The sequence below is a fragment of the Alligator sinensis genome, unplaced genomic scaffold (assembly GCF_000455745.1).
Source record: "Alligator sinensis unplaced genomic scaffold, ASM45574v1 scaffold469_1, whole genome shotgun sequence".
NCBI classification, from domain to species: Eukaryota; Metazoa; Chordata; order Crocodylia; family Alligatoridae; genus Alligator; species Alligator sinensis.
Window position 1 is genome coordinate 3,350,870 of NW_005841934.1, and position 17,496 is coordinate 3,368,365.

General features: G+C 56.1%; 1 long non-coding RNA gene across 1 annotated transcript in view; it reads right to left on the minus strand.

The window, feature by feature from the left end:
- Positions 1 to 17,496, minus strand: part of LOC112549583 — a 231,558-nt gene that overhangs the window by 109,413 nt on the left and 104,649 nt on the right. The gene's annotated exons all lie outside the window — the stretch shown is intronic.

The window sequence follows — 17,496 nt, forward strand, 5'->3', positions numbered from 1 at the left end:
CAAAAGCAGTTGGTTGCACAAACGTGTTGGGAGAGTCGAAATCTCCAGAGGACCAGCAGATAGACCGGTCTTGTACCATGCGTCTCTGCCTGGGGGAAACGCTGATGCGCTGATAGGGCTTTTCGAACTGCCTCTTGGGAACGATGGTGACTCTAGCACGAGTCCTCACCTGGGCGGAAAAATTAAAGTTCTTTATTTCAGCTTGTATAAATAGCAACAGCTCCTTCCCCACGTCCCTGTCAAACTGGTTGTGAAGTAGAAAGCCACAATTATCGAGCATTTGGATCACCTGAAGTGTTTGAAATACCCCTTTGAAAAGAGATGCTATTTCCCAGCGACAGGCTGCAGCACGGGAGAGCTCTGCGCGGGGTTTCCATCGCTTGCCAACGCTGCTCCTTTGTGTAGTAACGCTTCTCCGAGTCGGGAGCCTGCATCTTCGAAACGGAGCGTGCCGTGGTTTTCTCCTTTTCCCTTCCTTGTTCAGCAGCAAGTCCTCTGCCCCGCCATGTTGTTTCAATAGGCATTTATTTTAAATCAAACCATCTCGCTTTCACAACTGAAAAACACAGGCATTACTGAGTAGCAGGGAGGTCTCTTGGGATCATTAATTTAGGCTGATCGCCTTTATGAAGAGCCTCATGTCTTTGACATCTTAGGTCCGGTGTCATGATAATATGAACAACTGCAACAAGTCCGCAAGCAACTGAGGCTCTGCTACAACTAAAGGGTCTTTGGTCACTGAGACTCCTTCTCCATCATCACTCCGTGAGCCCAGGACGAAGCATTTCGAAGGTGAAGCCCAGGATAGCCTCTTGCTCTGCCAATTTGTCAAAGTCATCGTTTATGCTGGAAACGGCAAGTCTGAAGGAAGCGCGCCGATTTCCTCCTAGCGCTTACGTGCGGCACTGACTTGTGGTTCACGAGACTCACCTCGTTCCCAGGAGCGTGGCCTTTCAAGCATGTATAAACCTGGGCTCAGACCAGCAAACCGTTTGCAGAGTCCCCGCGTGGGACAGGATCCCAGAGCACCGAGCGGTGCGAGGAATGCAATCAGTTTTCATAAGCCTGCGCGAACGCTCTCGAGCCCTGCTGCGAAGATGCAGAAGTCAGCGCTAGCTTGGTGGGTGCTGCCTGGAGTCAGCACACCTCCAGGGAAGGCCATCAATCACAGACCTCTCTGCACGCGCACATCGAGCGAGAGAGACTCCTCGGCTCGCTTCTAGTTGTAAGAGGCAGCAGACCGCCCCTTGTCAGCTGGATTTCGAATAGTGTGGGGTTTTTCTTCAAACCTTGAACTCAGTCGGGCCCCAGCGTGTCCGCATGGGCCCTTCCCCTGAGGTTTGCTGTTTGCCCAGTCGAAAATGTTCCCTACATTACATAGGACAGCCCAGTCCATTTCTGATGTACCCTCCTTCTTCCCTTTGCTCTTAGACCCCAGCTGTCTTTTCCGAGGCCCCAAGGAAGGTGCTAAATTGAATCCTGATGTGCCCGAGAGTCCCAAAGGAGCTCACTGCTGTCTCTGGGACACCTGCCCAACCGCCTCGCTGAGCTCCCCGTGGAAACTGAGTAACAGGTATGGGCTGTCGAGCCCGGGTTCGACACTGCCGGGCACTGAACAGCCCCTGGGCGAACGTGCAGGACATTGGTCCCAAACAGGCGCAGAGCTGGAGCCCACCAGCTGCCTCCACGGCCACAGGGACCAGGTGCGGGCGCTCCGCTACCGGCACGGCTCCGCTCGGGCCAGGGCCATCCAGCCGCCGTGTCAGAGAGACGACCGCCAAGGTTTTGTGCCCCGAGACATACTTCTGAAACCTGTTTTGGTTAATAATTGTCCTGAGCGCTGCAAGAACCTTCTCCATCGTCTCTCATTATATAATGAGGCTTACGGGGAGACGGGGGCATGTAAGCAGTGACCTACATGTGCAATACATATCTATAATAATAAAACCAATCTGTCTTTGTTTTTTGTAGTAACATTACTGATTGCTGCTGTCTCCCATGGTTACTATAGTAACTCGGCATCCACAGCTGCCACCTTTTTTGGCGCTTAAAAAGAAAACCTACTGAAAAGCAGCCCCCTGCTAAACTGCCAGCTTGGCTTCAAGCCCCCGGGGAGGTGCAGGTAACAACTCTGCCTCTCTTTGCTGATCTGAGGCTTAACCTCAGAGCCCGTCAGCAGCTGCCCAGGCAGTCGGAGCTGCGATATCTCAGGGTCCTGCTCTGGGTGCTAGGGCCGGGCCAGGCGCCGAAGCCCTTTTGCACCTGCCCTGACGCCTTTGAGTCAGGCTTTGTCACTGTCCCTGCGCCTCTTCGACAGCATCCCAGCCTCCGAGCCAGCGCGCAGGGTGGCAGCTCCTTGCTAGGACCGCAGGGGACTGCTGCCAAGGAGGAGCACGCCTGCCCGCGCTGGGCTCCGTAGTGCGAGGAGCCGCTCGGGGTCTGCTCGCTCCACACTAAAATGGCCAGTTCCTCGGTCAGATCTGCAGGCCGCCAGACAGCTTCGACCGATGCGGCACGCCCAGAAAGGAGGGGCACTTCCTTAGCCGAGGGCGCTGAGGAAAAATACTGACCCCTGCGACGCAGCTGCTGCCTGGTACGGAGACCGAGCGCTCGGCTCGGGGACTGAGTCTCCCTCACCCATTCACACGGGCGGTGTTTGGTGCAGGTGGGCAGTGGGCGGCAGACACCTGCGCTCCCGCTCTTCTCCGCAGCAGCTCGCTGCCCGCGGTGCGAGAGGCGAAGCAGTCGGGTGCCCGCAGAACCCGCTTGCCCAACCGCCGCTCCCCAGGGCACGGGAATTCCTCTGGCCGCTCTCCCTCCTTTCCAGTCGGGCCCGCGCATGAGCACGGACAGACAGCAAGCGACTCACCCCCAAAAGGGTGTGCTGGCAGGGGGGGCTGGCCTGGCTCCCGGAGCGAGCCCACAGCTGACGGTGAACATCGGCCTGGCCCCAAGCATGGGGTGGAGGAAGGTCGGCCCAGGGGGAGCAGGCCCAGCGTCGCTCGGTCTGGCTCGGAGGGGCCACGGTGGCCTTCTGCACAGAAACGCTCCCCGACTCTGTGCACCTGCGCATCAGGGGCCATTTGCTTCACGCTGTTGCAGTCTCGTACGGGACGCTCGTGTGTTAGGTCTGTGCAGGAGACCGAAGGGCAGGGGAGGCAACGCGGGGCTCTGGAATTGCAAATGCACTTTTAAAACACTGCATATTTATTAAGCCATCTGCTGCTGCAGCATTAAGGGCAAAAATCGTACTACAGGCAGTTTATTCACAGCTACAGTTTTACCACCTGATGTGCAGAATAACAAAGCTCTACAGGCATTTGTTACTGTGCTGAGTAATCTCCAAATGAATTCATAAAGTTGAGGAGAGCTCCTGTGGACAGTCTCCTCCGCGTTAAGGTGCCGCTGCCTCGCCGGAAGCACGGTGCCAATCGCCCCGGATGCTCGCGGGTGCCGAGGGCTCGAATCCTCCAGCACAGGCAAGCAGACGGGCGCCGCGGGCTGCGGCTGGCTTTTAAATCTAACGTTGGGGCGGCGGCGCTTTGGTTAGCTGGGCTGCGTGTGAGCACCTGGGCTCTGTGCCGAGCTTGGCTCGCTCCGACACCAAGGGAAGTATATGTTAAAATAGCTGGTGTTTGACCACGAGAAGCAGCCTGCAGCTTTGCAATCCCCAGCTGCCGCCTGGGCGAGCTGCGTGACTTGCACGCGGAGGAATAACAAAAGGCAAGAAAACCTCGTTCCGACAAACCAGGGAGCCCTTGTGGCGGCGCCCCCCTGCCCGCCCGCAGACTGCTCAGCTGCTTGCCACACGTCCACCCCGCTCAGCGGCGCCGGTGACTGGCTCGTTGCTGGAGCTGGGCCCAAACTGCAGCCTGAGTATAAGGATACGTCTACACGGCACTGACCGTCTCCAGCACCCAACCGCCTGACGGGGCCCGGCCGTCCATGCTAACCCTGCTCCGGATGTCATAACCCGCTCCCGCCTGCCTTGCCTTGCTGTTGTCCCGTCCCGTCCCTGCCCCTTGGAGCCTCACCCGTTGACACTGCTGTCAGCAGCGATGTCCGCGGCATTAGCACTGACACTCCCCGGCCGCACTGCAGTGAAATCTCAGCTTACAATCACCAGTGAAACAGAGGGGTGGGGGAGAGGGAGCGAAGACCGGAGCCCGTGAAGGTGCAAAGCCCCCGGCAGCTCCCCAGAAAGCACGCATTAGCCTGAGACAGCTCACTCGTGCCGCCCCGGTGTCAGAGCCCGGACGGCCCGGGTTCAGGGAAAGCAGCGGGGGAGCCTGCCCCTCGCCCCAGGAGCCGCCTGACTGGGGACACCTACAGCACACAGCTAGAGAAGTCGTCCCTGAGGGGCAGTGACACCGAGCGCCGCACAGAGAGGGCTTGCTTCACAGGCTCTCGCAGCGCCAGGCTTCCTGACCCGAGCTAAGTCTCTGCTAGTCCAGGCTCCCTTTCTCCTGTGGCCCCAGCTCAGAGGGCTGCATGCTGCCCGTGCCTGGCTGCCTTCGTCGCAGAGGCCAGCTATCTCGGTGCACCATGCTGCCCAGTTCCCACGGTCCTGCAGGGCATGCAGCAGAAACAACCGGCCGACTCCTTGGCAGGCCATGTCTAGTGCGTGCCCATCCACTGGCTCCGTCTCCTTGCCGTGCAGAGCACCGGCGATGCCAAGCCAAGCGGGCTGTGACCATGCCTGGCTTCTCGCACTCTCCTGGCCTGCTCTGACCCCTGCATGCTGTCACGGGGGCAAATGCCTCCTCCCTAATTCACTTATGGCGGAGGCCGGCGCTCTGCAATGCCAATTACAAGCAAGGTATAAATGCCTTCCTCCACGTGACGTGGGGTTTCATATTACCTTGTGCGCTAATTGTGTTGAATGTAATAGTGGGAACACTTTGACACTGTTAAAGTTAATGACCCATTGTTTAAATGGGAAAGAGACATTTATAGTCAAATTTATTGTTGGCTGAGCCGTGTTGAGCAGCCTGCTCCAGAAGGGCCCAAAGCACCAGGAAGGCGAGGATGGCAGGAACGCCCTCTACGTAAGTCGTAGTTTGCCGGGAAATAATGTGCGCCGACGGCCCGTGCCCACCCCGCAGTGAGCGCCTGCCCAACGGCTAATGCGGTCCTACACGGAGCCACTGTGGTTCCACGGCGCGAGCAAACGCCTGGCAGGCGAGGGATGCCGCTGTCCCCGCTGGGCTCGTGCTTGCCATGCTGGCTCCGCCTGACGTGGGAGCCTGCTGGGCTCCAGCCTCTTGCCTGCTTCCTCTGGGTGCAAGCACGGCTGCCAGGGCTATGGGGGAAGCCCACCGTCTGCCAGCAGACGGCTCCTTGGCCGAAAAAATCAACCCCAGCACATGCTTGCAGCCCTGCACGTGTAGGATACAAAGCCCTTAATTCTCAGCCCTTTATTGTTTAAAAAAAATCTCACCCCAACTAAACCAGTGTTATGGGGATGCAAACAGAAAGCCTACCACACACCCAGTCCCCCAAGGAAGAGCCTTCGAACCAGGCTTTGCATTGCGACAGCACCGAGCCGGGGCTCTGCGGGTCCAGAACTGGGGCCTTCTGCCAGGAGCGGCCTTTCCTGCGCCACGGGGTCTGCTGGTGCCAGCACCCCAGCCCGATTCCTGCTCGTGCACAAGCCGGGGCTGTTCTGGAGTTAAAAGGCTGAACGGTGTAAGAGTGACCCATGGTAACGTGTGCATTTGATTCCCCTCATCTCTCCTTGGACACTTCCAACCCTGCAGTCGCTCTTCTCCTCTGCGTCTTTGGCACTAGAAACTCTGCTTCGCACGATTTACACATGTACTATTTGATGCCTTACGAAGCACATAAAATATGATCTGACAAGACCCCTCAACAGGGAAGGATTCTGCACAACGTCTTCAGGCACTAATTCAATTTCAGGGCTCTTCTTCCATTAAAATGGGTGCCTGATGCCACCAAAAAGCCTTGACTGAATTATAACTTTGTACTTCTCTTAGGGCATTTTTTCCCCTTTAAGCAGTGAGGTTTTATGCTGAACTGAAAACGAGCCTAAGAAGTCTAAGAAACGCAGTTACGCTCAGACTTAGGTTTCTTCGCTTTGGAAAGCAGGAAACATTCTGGCGCCAAGATCGTAAGTGCTAACTCCAGGTACATCCCCGAGTAACGGATAATTATTATACTGGGGAAATTATTTTCCAATAAACGTTGAGTTTTCTCCTTCTGACTATTCTCTTTCTATTTGCCAGTGGGTCGGTGTTTCTCTTCCCGTGAGTTAATGGTGTTAACATGTGGGATGAAGCTTGGGATTTCAGTTTCTGAGAATTTTTGACAACTGGTTTTTATGCCCTGCGTACGGCAGCGTAACACGCAATGAAGTCCACGGGTGTGGAGCAGCTCCGAACTCTTCTTCCATGCAATGGCCCCCGCCAGGATTTCAAGAGCAGTTACTGTTTTCTATCAAACACGGTATTGGCATCTTTCATAACTGGATTATTGAGTAGACTCCCACGGCTCTTAGGCAGCTTTCTCTGACTATCATGGAAATCCTTCTTCATCCACAGTTTATCGCCCAGAATGGGTCTGAATAAATATTTTTCACCAGTCTCCCTGGCATGGGCATCAAGCCACCAGCTGCTACCTCTCTTTCAAACTGCCCTGTGTCCTTTGCTCCTGGATAAAGCACTAAGGCCAGGTTGCGAGCTGTGCGGCTCCCACTGCGCTGTGCCGTGGCACTGCAGAGCACAGCCTGGCAACACCTGGGCGCTGATGGTCAACCAAGTGTCCAGCTTCCCGCTACTGAGCCATCTTCAGCCACCCGCGGAGCATCGCCATCCGTTGCTCACGCTCCGGGGACATCTCGAGGTGCCGGCTGAGATCAAGGGTGCACCCTGCCAGAGGCTGAATGTGCAGAGGCCCCACCGTGCTGCATAGACGACACGAAGGAAAGGCTTGCCTGGATGTGACCGGGGAGTGGGGTGAGGGCCCCGTTGGCTCAGTTGTGCGGCCTCAGCCACTGCAGGAGGCCTTTCTGTGCCAGGCGGACACCACGCGGGCAAGCCCCTCCGGTTCCACGGTGGTTTCTCCTGGAGGTTGTTTGCATGTGGATGTCCGCAAGGGCCTCTCTGATGGACCAAGCCAGCTGGTCCCAACAGGGTCCCTGAGTGGTGGTGCATGCAGGCGCAAGACTGGTGCCAAGAGCCTCTGCTACAGCCACTGCTTTCCACTTCAGAGTAGACAAGCTTGCTGAAGGCACCAGGGAAGGCAAGGAAGGACCGTCCCTGTAGCAGTCTCCTAGACCTCGGCTTGCCACAGGGGAGTAGAAAAGGTGCTCCTACGCTGACGAGCTCCACTCTGAGCTGGCGGGACCTTTCCTCGCTGCCTGCCATGCTGTATGCGGAGCATCATAGATTCATAGATGTTAGGGTCGGAAGGGACCTCAATAGATCATCGAGTCCGACCCCCTGCATAAGCAGGAAAGAGACCTCCCTTGGGAGCCCGTTCCAGACCTTGGCCACTCGAACTGTGAAGAAGTTCTTCCTAATGTCCAATCTAAATCTGCTCTCTGCTAGCTTGTGGCCATTATTTCTTGTAACCCCCGGGGGCGCCTTGGTGAATAAATCCTCACCAATTCCCTTCTGGGCCCCCGTGATGAACTTATAGGCAGCCACAAGGTCGCCTCTCAACCTTCTCTTGCGGAGGCTGAAGAGGTCCAGGTGCCCCAGCCTCTCCTCGTAGGGCTTGGTCTGCAAGCCCTTAACCATACGAGTGGCCCTTCTCTGGACCCTCTCCAGGTTATCCGCATCCCTCTTGAAGTGCGGCGCCCAGAATTGCACGCAGTACTCCAACTGCGGTCTGACCAGCGCCCGATAGAGGGGAAGTATCACCTCCTTGGACCTATTCGTCATGCATCTGCTGATGCACGATGAAGTGCCATTGGCTTTTCTGATGGCTTCGTCACACTGCCGACTCACGTTCATCTTGGAGTCCGCTAGGACTCCCAGATCCCTTTCCACTTCCGTGCCACCCAGCAGGTCATTCCCTAGGCTGTAGGTGTGCTGGACATTTTTCCTCCCTAGGTGCAGCACTTTGCATTTCTCCTTGTTGAACTGCATTCTGTTGTTTTCTGCCCACTTGTCCAACCTGTCCAGGTCTGCTTGCAGCTGTTCCCTGCCCTCCGGCGTGTCCACTTCTCCCCAGTTTTGTGTCCTTCCAGCTCACACTCTGGAGGGGTGCTGAGCGTGCCCAGCACTTCCCAGCTGCTGCAGGCTTCATCCTGACTCCAGCTAGGGCTTCCCCAGCCCCAGCCTAGAGCCCAAAGGCAGGCAGGAGGATTGGATTTGCAGACTGGGCAGATGTGTATGGTGCTGTGCCCGTGAGCACGTCTCCCACGGACAGAGCCGCCTGCGCGGCTCCAGAGGACGCACACAATAGCAGCTGCAGGCTCCGCTTGCCACCAGGCTCCTGTTTCATGGGAGTGGAGGCAGTTGGGATGCTTCTGTAGCTGCTTTGCTGGGTTGTTACTGCTCTGTGAGACCCTGCTAGGTGCCCAGGCCTCCAGCATGCACCAGCCATGTATTTGTTTAAATAACACGGATCCTTATCAAGGAGAGACGATGACTGGCAAGAGGAACAGCGTTCACGCAGCCCAGGCCTGGTGGTAACAAGTGCCCAGGTCGCTAGCGGAAGAATTTGATTTCTAAATCAAACTGTAATACTGGATGCTTAAATTGCTGAGACTGACATTTTTCTGTGAAACCAAACTCAATCCATGGGGAAAAGACTGCAGACGCGATTTCTATCAGAAGCTGATCGTTGGGCGCTTACTAAGAGAGCACTGGATTACACCGGCAGCCTTCGGTATCGATGTGCAGTCAGTACGGCACAGCGACCTCTCGGGGTAGGGCCCGGGGTTCAACACGACTCCTCGCCATGAGCCGTGCCGGGACTGGCTCCTTCCTACAAAACCGAGAAGGCAGACCGTGCCGGGCGCACGAAGCATGTCTTTGACAAGTGACATCTGCCGCAGCAAGCTCCTGATGAACAGTGAAACCTGCACGAGCATCTGCTACAGCCCCCTGCACCCCTCACTGGTGTGGACCACCAAGCCTGGGCAGCACAGAGCCTGTGGGCTGGGGCTGGGGCTGGGGCTGGGCAGGGTGGGAGAAGGGGCAGGGGGGAAGAGGAAGGGAAGGAGCAGCCAGACTCCTGAGGTTTCAGCACCTGCAACACAGCAGGAAGGACGGTGCCGGGTCTTGTGCTGGTGCTGAAGGAGGAAGAATAACGAGTGATAGCAATTAGCTCAGAGCACAGGGCTGGCCTTTTGTGCTGCACTGCTCGCCGGGTCATTTGTGGCTGCAGCGAAATTACTAGTATCAATACCTGTCTTCCGGATAATAACAAAGAGCTTGTTACAGCAAGGATGGCAGGAGCTATTCAGGAGGGCTAAAGGGAGAGGAGCCGGGAACTGGAAGCAGGGAAGGGAAAGGGAGGGGAGAAGCTGGATGCTGAGACAGTCGGGGATGGGACGTGTTCCCCCAGGGGACCGATTCCAGAGCAGACGCCCTGGCTGCGTGGGAGTCCTCTACTGATGCTGAAGCAGGCTCCAGCGCTTCACCCTGTGCGTGCCGGGGCCAGACGGTGCAACGGGCCCCCACAGCGCGACAACGGAGACGCTTTCTCCCTGCCTCCATCTCAAACTAGAGCTGCTCAGATGGTAAAAGGACCTCCCTTCCCCCCACAAATGCACCCTGAAACGCCTACATGAATCTTTCCCAACTGAAAGTGCCAGTTCACGCGCCCATCACTGCTGAGGTCGGGCCCTTCGGTGGATGCGCCCACTCCAGCACAGCCAGCCAGGGTGACATGACACCGTACTTAGATCCCACGCAAGGATGGACTCCGCTGGCTAACGGCACAGGGGCAAGGGCCGCCCGCTGTGGAAGCACTAGGACAGTGGGGCACAAAGATGTTTGCAAATCCCCCCCGCTGCCTGGACCCTTCACAACAACTCAAGCAACACTGGACTTCTGGGACATCACTTGAGCCGTGTTAGCCAGCCCCCCACGGGGGGGACGTGGTGCTGAGCGACTCCCCGGGCCTGCCCCACGGCTGAAGCAGCCGTCCCACAGCAGGCTGACGACTCCTGGGTAGCACAGATGTCCCGGGAAGGGTCTCACCTGCCAAGCAAAGGGTTACGCTCGCAACAAACATTATTAACAAGGAACGGTTCAGCCAGCTCTGATTGAAACTCAGCAGCATCGCCACTGTCTATCCATCACTGTCGCAGCGGCTGGCACGCTGCTCCCGACAGCGTGCTGTGCCATGCCCGACTTCCAGCCACGCTGTGCCGGTCCCTTTGTTTGGAGTAATAAAGCTAATGGCTACAGTGACATTATGCATTCTTCCCTCTGTTGTTGTTTTGATGCCTGTAAAATTTGACTTACAGTTAAAAGCCACCAGGAGCTGCTTGCCCAAAGCCGCACACGCAGGCAGGTCACAGGTGGTGGTTGGTATTACGGCAGACTCTAGCTCCCTGCGTAGCCAAGGGTTTCTTGCTGGGGCCCTTTGTCACAGCATCCCTGTGCGACGAGGCTACCCCATAGCACCCGTGAGTACAGCCCGGACGTAAGAAACCCTTGCAAGAGAGAACAGAGCGTAGGAAACCGCTGTTGCGTCCCCTGGAATACAGAACCAGGGCCACGCTGTGCTACTGGAGGAGACCGATGAGCTCAGAGAAATATTGGAAAAAACAATATGGAAATCATATTCTTCATAATTGCCGTTCTGGATGTTGTCGTCTCTAGTAAGGCACCAGGCATCCACAGATACAGGGCTAATAACTGCTCAGGACTACGATGCCTGCTTCAAAGAAAGGTTTTTCACTATCAAAAGGCAACTTAACTCAATTTTTCTCACGACGGCAGACATTATACAAGAGAGTCAGCAACTGAAGTGTGCCCTCTGCCATAACAGACTCGGTGATTTACTGTCAGGACAGAGTGTTTACACACGGACACAGTCAGTTTGGTCAGACAGGTCCTGGGGTGCGATAGTGGCGGCTGCTCCAGCTGAGCAAACAACAGTGCCGCGGGTGACCAATCTGACAGTTTGGTTACCAGGGTCACAGCAGAGGGCAGACACCCCAGGCCCCGTTGGCTTCAGGTAACCCGGAGTTGTAACCTGAGCTGGATACATTCCTGAGGGAGGGGGAAACCTGCTCCCTCTGTCTACATGACTGGCCTCACACACCTGGGTGGGGGCTTAAACTCCCTATTGTTTTAAGCAATATCATGATGACTGGGAGGGGGCTAGAGACCCTGCCAGTCTACCCGGCAACTAGTGATGCATTTCAAATTGGTTGGCTGGCAGCCTACAGCCACTGGCCTTCATTGGATCAGGTAAATGAGGTCATAAGGCCTATATAAGTTAAGGACTGCCCAGGAGGCAGGGCAGCAGCCATAATGAGGACTCTCAGAGAAGCTGGACCATCTGAAACTCGCTCTCTCTCTTGAAACTCATGATCAATGAACTGCCTGCCTCCAGAGGGAATCTCCACCTGCCTCTGGATGATACCTGTGAGTAAGCTACTTGAGATCTAACTAGGTGTATAGCTTGCAGTAACTCAGATGCGTGATCAAAGACTACCATGCCATTGTTTGCTCTAAGTTATTTCTCTGATATTTCTCTACCCAGTACCCTACTCCTTGTAACCAATAAAGTTCTCCTCTGTCCCTAGTGTAGAAGACTTATTGGGAGAGGGTGTAGATTATGCCTTGGTTTGGCTGGCTAAGGGAGACCACGATTTGTGCTTCAGACTGAGGGAAGCACCCCAAGTTCTTGCAGTGGGTCAAGTACCCCTCAAGGACTACTAGGCCTGTGTTTCCCAGGGGGCACCAGGCCAGGATCAGTCCAGACCCTGGGTGGTGGCGGCGTTACCCCCAGGCTTGCGGGTGTGCTCCAGGAAGGGGGTGGCCGGATGTGAGGCTCCCGCAGGGTGGCACGCGGAGCCTGGAAGGTGGGCAGGTGCAGTGAGGTGGGTGGCCCGAGTGGGATTTCAGTGCTGCGCAGGCCTTTGCACAAGGTGCCTTGCACCGTTCTGCCACGAGTCCGCATGATCCGAGTCCACTTCCTGAGCCATCCCTGGGCCCCGGGAGCCTGCTCAGCTGAACAAACAACAGTGCCCCATCTCCGGGGGGAAGCACAGCAGTGGGAATTAATGCGCTGTAACAGAGGTGCAGAACCTTCTCCAACATGTGCGGTTGATCCAGGTAAGAAATAACGAGGGCCTGCTTAGCCAAACGGTGTTGGTTCCTTTTGGTCCACATTCATCTTCAGGTGATCTATGCCATTTGCCTGGGTGGTACAGAAAGTTGGGGAAAGCCCTGGCCACAGAGTTAAAAAACGTTGCAGGGAGCCGGGTGGGAGACTGTCCCACAAACACATTGCCACATCCAAGTCTAACCACAGGAAGAAAGGGAGAAAGAAAGAGAAGACCCTAAAAATAAATGTTGTGCAACAAGTGGCATAGGTCAGCAGAAAGGTACAACTGCTGCAAACTCAATCCAGTGTCTGAGAGCGTGTCTTTGCTTTCATTTGCTTTTAGCTGTAATATTTCTGATGCAGCAGTCAGTCCACTGGGCAGAGGGAGCAAACGACGCCTGCCCGTCAGGCTAAGGGTCAGACGGGTCCCCAAGCACACACTTCTGGGAGGAGGGAGATGGCCGGGGAAAGGAGAAGGGTGATGCTCAGACACTACAGTCTCTATGAAGCCTCTCCGTGAGCACACAAAGCTGGTTTTGGGAGCACGATGTTGCCCTTCCTGCATTTGGGGCTGCTTGTGGAGTAGAGGCCAGGACCTAATAGTACGTGCGGGACAGGAGCCAGCAGGTCAGCGCATCACGGAGACTGGCTGAGCCCACAGTGAAGAAGCAGCATCTGGCCCCGCAGAGGCAAGCACACACTTGCGCTGTCTCTGCATGACAGAACCCGATCCCCCTCGCGTGCTGGGGGGGAAACGCGCCGGAGCAGTGGAGCCGTCCTCATCCCAAGCCAGTGCGCAAGAGGGGAGAATCGGACCCACCAGGTTTACACGAATTCACAGAAAATGTAGCAAAGCAGGAGCACGAGAGAGCACGTCTCTGGGCCGCTCAGCCCCAGGTCACTGGTCCCCATAGCGCCATTTACATGACGTGGACGAACGACTTCCTCCCCTGCAGGAGTGGTGGCAGAAACCTAGGTGATTGCGGGGCTGCCTCCCGGCCTTATACCCCAGGGGACTCCTGACCCCACTGAAGCCAGCAGCAGCTTTTGCCATTTACTTCCGCGGAGCCAGGATTTCACCCCCTGGGACGAATTCTCTTCTGACCCGACTCCTTTGAAGTCCAGACAGCTCTGCCAGCAGAGGACCTGAGCTGCTGAAAGCAGAGTGCATGTCACACGATGATTGACATCCTCTTTTGTGCAGGAAGTCTGGGGGAAAACAGTGCAATATTTAAATCACTGGCAGAAGAAAAGCACCTTGTAACCTGTAATAAGAACAAAGTATTTGAGATGACACCAAAGGTCACTGCCGAGATAACAGCGCTAGCGCGGTGATGGGAAGGATAAGCCAGCATCGCTCAGAAGGACCGAACTAATCAGGAGAATGAGATCTGATTGACTGCCAAATGAGACGAGAAGCAGCCCCCGGCATGAGGTTCTGCGGGTGCCCATCAGAGAGCCGCTGCTCAGCCGGGGCAAATCCGGCCCCGAGCCCACTCGCACGGCCCTTCCCAGAATGCTCCTTCCTCCCACGGCGCGGGGGGACGTGTTTCACAAAGTCCAAGAAGAGTCAACTCCCCTTTCTCTGTCTCCGTGCTAGAGCCAAGGCTAAGTAAACACCTCTGAGCAGAAAAACACATCCAGGTGCTGCTTCGACCAAAGCTTGCCGAAGCGTGAAATGATCCCTCTCACTCTGTCGCTCTGCAGCCGCTAGCGCCCTTACGTAAGCCAAGCCGCTCCCTGACGCGGGCAGGCTGCAAGCCCCAGGATGGCATTACATTTGGGTTCAACAAAGGAACCAGGTCCAGCGCAGCCGAGCCCCTCCATCTCCAGGGCACCAGAGGCAATTCCACGCGTGTTGCTCCTTTCTGGAGATAAATCCAAAGCAGGTCAGCACTGAGATGGCCCTGTGGGCTCCTAGGGCAGTGGATTTAAAGGGGGCAGAGAGAAATGGCCGAGACGCTCTCCAGCCCTGTGCGCACCTGGCAGAGCTCGTCCTCTTTTGGGAACTGCTTAGGGTTTATCCTCTGTCAAGGAAGCTCTGCAAGATGCAAAACTCCCCCTTGACTAGAGCATCTCCCCTTTGGTGATTGCTCCGTCGTGGGGTGCAGCTCGTGCCCAGCACCAGATTTCCCTCCAGCCGCTAGAGTTTGCTTGCTGTGGGCTGGGTGCGCAGGAGCTCACGGGAGCACCTGAAGGACACTCGCCTGCGCGCAAAGCCTGTGCAAGGCCCAGTTGCCGCATCGGGCCCCCAGCTCTGGCCAGGACATAAGGCTACTTTACCAGTGTCCAGGAGTTCCCTCGGGCCAGCAAGCACCCCAGAGTGGATGCAACCGTCCTGCACTTCCCTGCATGCTGGCCCAGGTGGGAGCGCCCCGGCTGCAATGCCCAGACACTACAATAGCCCCAGGATATCTGGGCAGCTCTGAGAGGGCTCCACGCTGCTCCCGGGGTGGAACAAATCACAGGGGCAGCAGGTAGCTGCCTTCACCCTCCCCTCCCATCCCAGCGCAGCGGAGCAGGGGATTTGGCTGTGCAGCTCCATCATCCGCTGAGCATCTCCCTCTTCTCCTGTGAGGTTTCAAATCGCTTTTGCTGGCTCTGAATCCGAGTCAGGCTCAACGTGGGGTGTTTTGGTAGCAGGCTCCCTTTCTGCCAAACTCAAGTCATACGTGTAACCAATAAAGACCAATTAATTTAACTAATTAATCTATTAGCTTCCTCCTGAAATAAGCTTCCAAACCTTAATTAGACCACTGTAAGAAACTCAGCCCTGGAAACAAGTCAGCTAGGAATACATTCACTCTCCTTCTTTGCCAAAACCCAGAAAGACTCCAGGAAACAGGCAGGAATACACCACGAGAGCTCATGAGAAGAGAGGCTTTACCAGAAGAGGCACGATGTGATTCATGCACAAAACCCAAACCCACCATCTGCTTAGCCCAGGCCCCACAAAAACGAGGCAAGAGACACGACTGTCAAGGAGGGAACAGAAGACTTCCGAGATGCCAGGAAGTGAAGAGAGATTTCAATATAAATCTTTAGACCATAAGAAGAGGAGGGGGGAGCTTTGGGAAATTCCTGTCTGTAACGTTTTGTATTTACGTAGGGATTCAAGACGATGTATTTATAATGTAAATAGGCCACTCCGTGCTGAAGACTGTAATGGAGGAGGATGGTGGGCTGGTCACACCGGGAAGCTTGCGGATGTTGGAGTGCTTTGTCTTTGTTCCTTTTAAGCCGCTGTGCCTGGGTGAGGGCGCCTTTTCTCGTTCATTCTGGTACCACAATGGTATTCAGATTATAGCACGTAGCGAGTCGTGGTTAGAAAACCAGGCGGTTCCTTTCCGGTCGCCTAGTGCACGCTGCCCGCGAGGCTCGCCTGCCCCGAGCGCGGCGCGTGCTGGCTGTTAGAAAGTCGGCAAGTGCGGTTCCCGAGCTCCCTCCTACTCTGCTCGCAGAGGCACGCAGTGGCACCACAGACAAAGTGGCACCATCTGGCAGCTATTAGCAAACAGTGGCGGCGGAGGTGAAGCTTCCCGCGTTCGCTCGCTTCCGGCAGACGCTCTATAACTCATCCGGCGCTCTCTGACATGGGTGTTTCTATCTTTTATTTCCTGAGCAAGCTGAAACCGTCTTTAAGGAGTCCAAGAAATACAGCCTGAGCGAAATTATACGCTCGCTCAATAAAAACGGTCTATTTGACAAATAATATAGAATATCATAAAACAAGAGAAGCAAAGAGCTGGTGGTTCTGTTCTCAATGAAGGGCTTTAATTTCCACTGCATTTCCGTAAAGAGATATTGTGCCCGTGCGGTAACGGTTACTGGGATGTTAAGTTTCATTAGCAGGAAAGGACCAAACTGTATTTCCGGAGGGGATATACGGTGCTGAGTGCTCGGGGGCTGCTTCGCTTATCAGCGCGCGCTACAAATAAATAACAAAAACGGGCCGAGCAAGCGAGCGAACAGAGCCGTTTGCAGCGTTGGAAGCGGGTTTGTGGTGCGCCCCTTCCCTGCTGACAGGAACCTCTGTCGAGGCACTTAGTGCTCATTTGAAATGATGGGTAGGTTCTTAATGGAGTCAGCAGTAAACATACATTTCACTACCATGCTTAATTTTCTTTTACTTATTTATTTATTCCTTTTATTGCCGGGCAATCTGGAGCCTATTAGGACTTCTGCGGCTGTGCGCAGGGGCGGAGGCGCCCAGGCCGGCTGCGGGCACACTTCGTGCAGGGCATGCAGGACGGCAGGAGCTTGGATGCCCACCTGCAGACAGGGCGCCGTGACTCAACGCTGCTGGAGAGCCGCTGGCTGCAGGCAGGGACCCGAAGCGCCACTGAATTCCCTCTCCCGGTCGGACGCGGCGTTTCCAGGTTCAAAGAGGGCTTGTGAAGGCCAGGCACAGAGAGAGGGCTTGGGGAGGGGGAGACAGGGCTCCCAGGGAGGCGAGAGGCTGAGCTGGCTGCAGAGATGAGGCCGGCCTGGCTGCACGAGTTGCTGACTCCTTGCACGCGCTGTGCTGCCCGAGCTCTGAGATGCGTGCCTGGGCTCCCAGGGGCAGCCTCGGAGCGACTGATCGGAAAGCTCCAGCACTGGGGCCTAAGCCTGCTGGGTGCAGAGGACACGCATCCCATGCAGGGTTTAGGGTGCTCAGCCCCTCATGAGCCCTAACCCCAGGCGGGTTCCTGCCCACACCCTGCACCACGCTGTGCAGCATGTGGGAGAACGCACAGGGGCTGGCTGGAGAAGGGGCATGCCGAGGGTGGCATCGTGGGCAGAGCAGAGACGCAGGCAGTCCTCAGCCAGAGACAGGCAGAGGTGCTGGGTCAGGTGAGGACAGGCTCGGGAAAACGAGGACAAGCAGCTTGCGCCTGACACGAGGGAGCCAGAGGAGGGGCGGCCCGCTCGGGGCAAGGGGCAGGTACCAGGTGAGCGAGGCCGACAGCACCTTGTGAACAGGGGAAGAGGGAGGTCCTTTTCCTTCCCGCTTCCTGTGAATCGTGATGCAAGCGGACCCCGCTCCAAGTCCGCCAGCGCGGAAGGGTCTTGGACACCGGGGGCCAAGACCTGCCTTCACCTGATCTCAGCAGGGCCAGCGCTCCAAGCTGCCTAATCCTCCGCTCGCTGAGGAGTCGGGAGTGAAAAACCTCCTCACTCCTAATGAATCTGAGGAAGTCACACAACGGGAATATAAAGCTCACGGAGATCAAAGCCTCGCTCAATGGGCAGGAA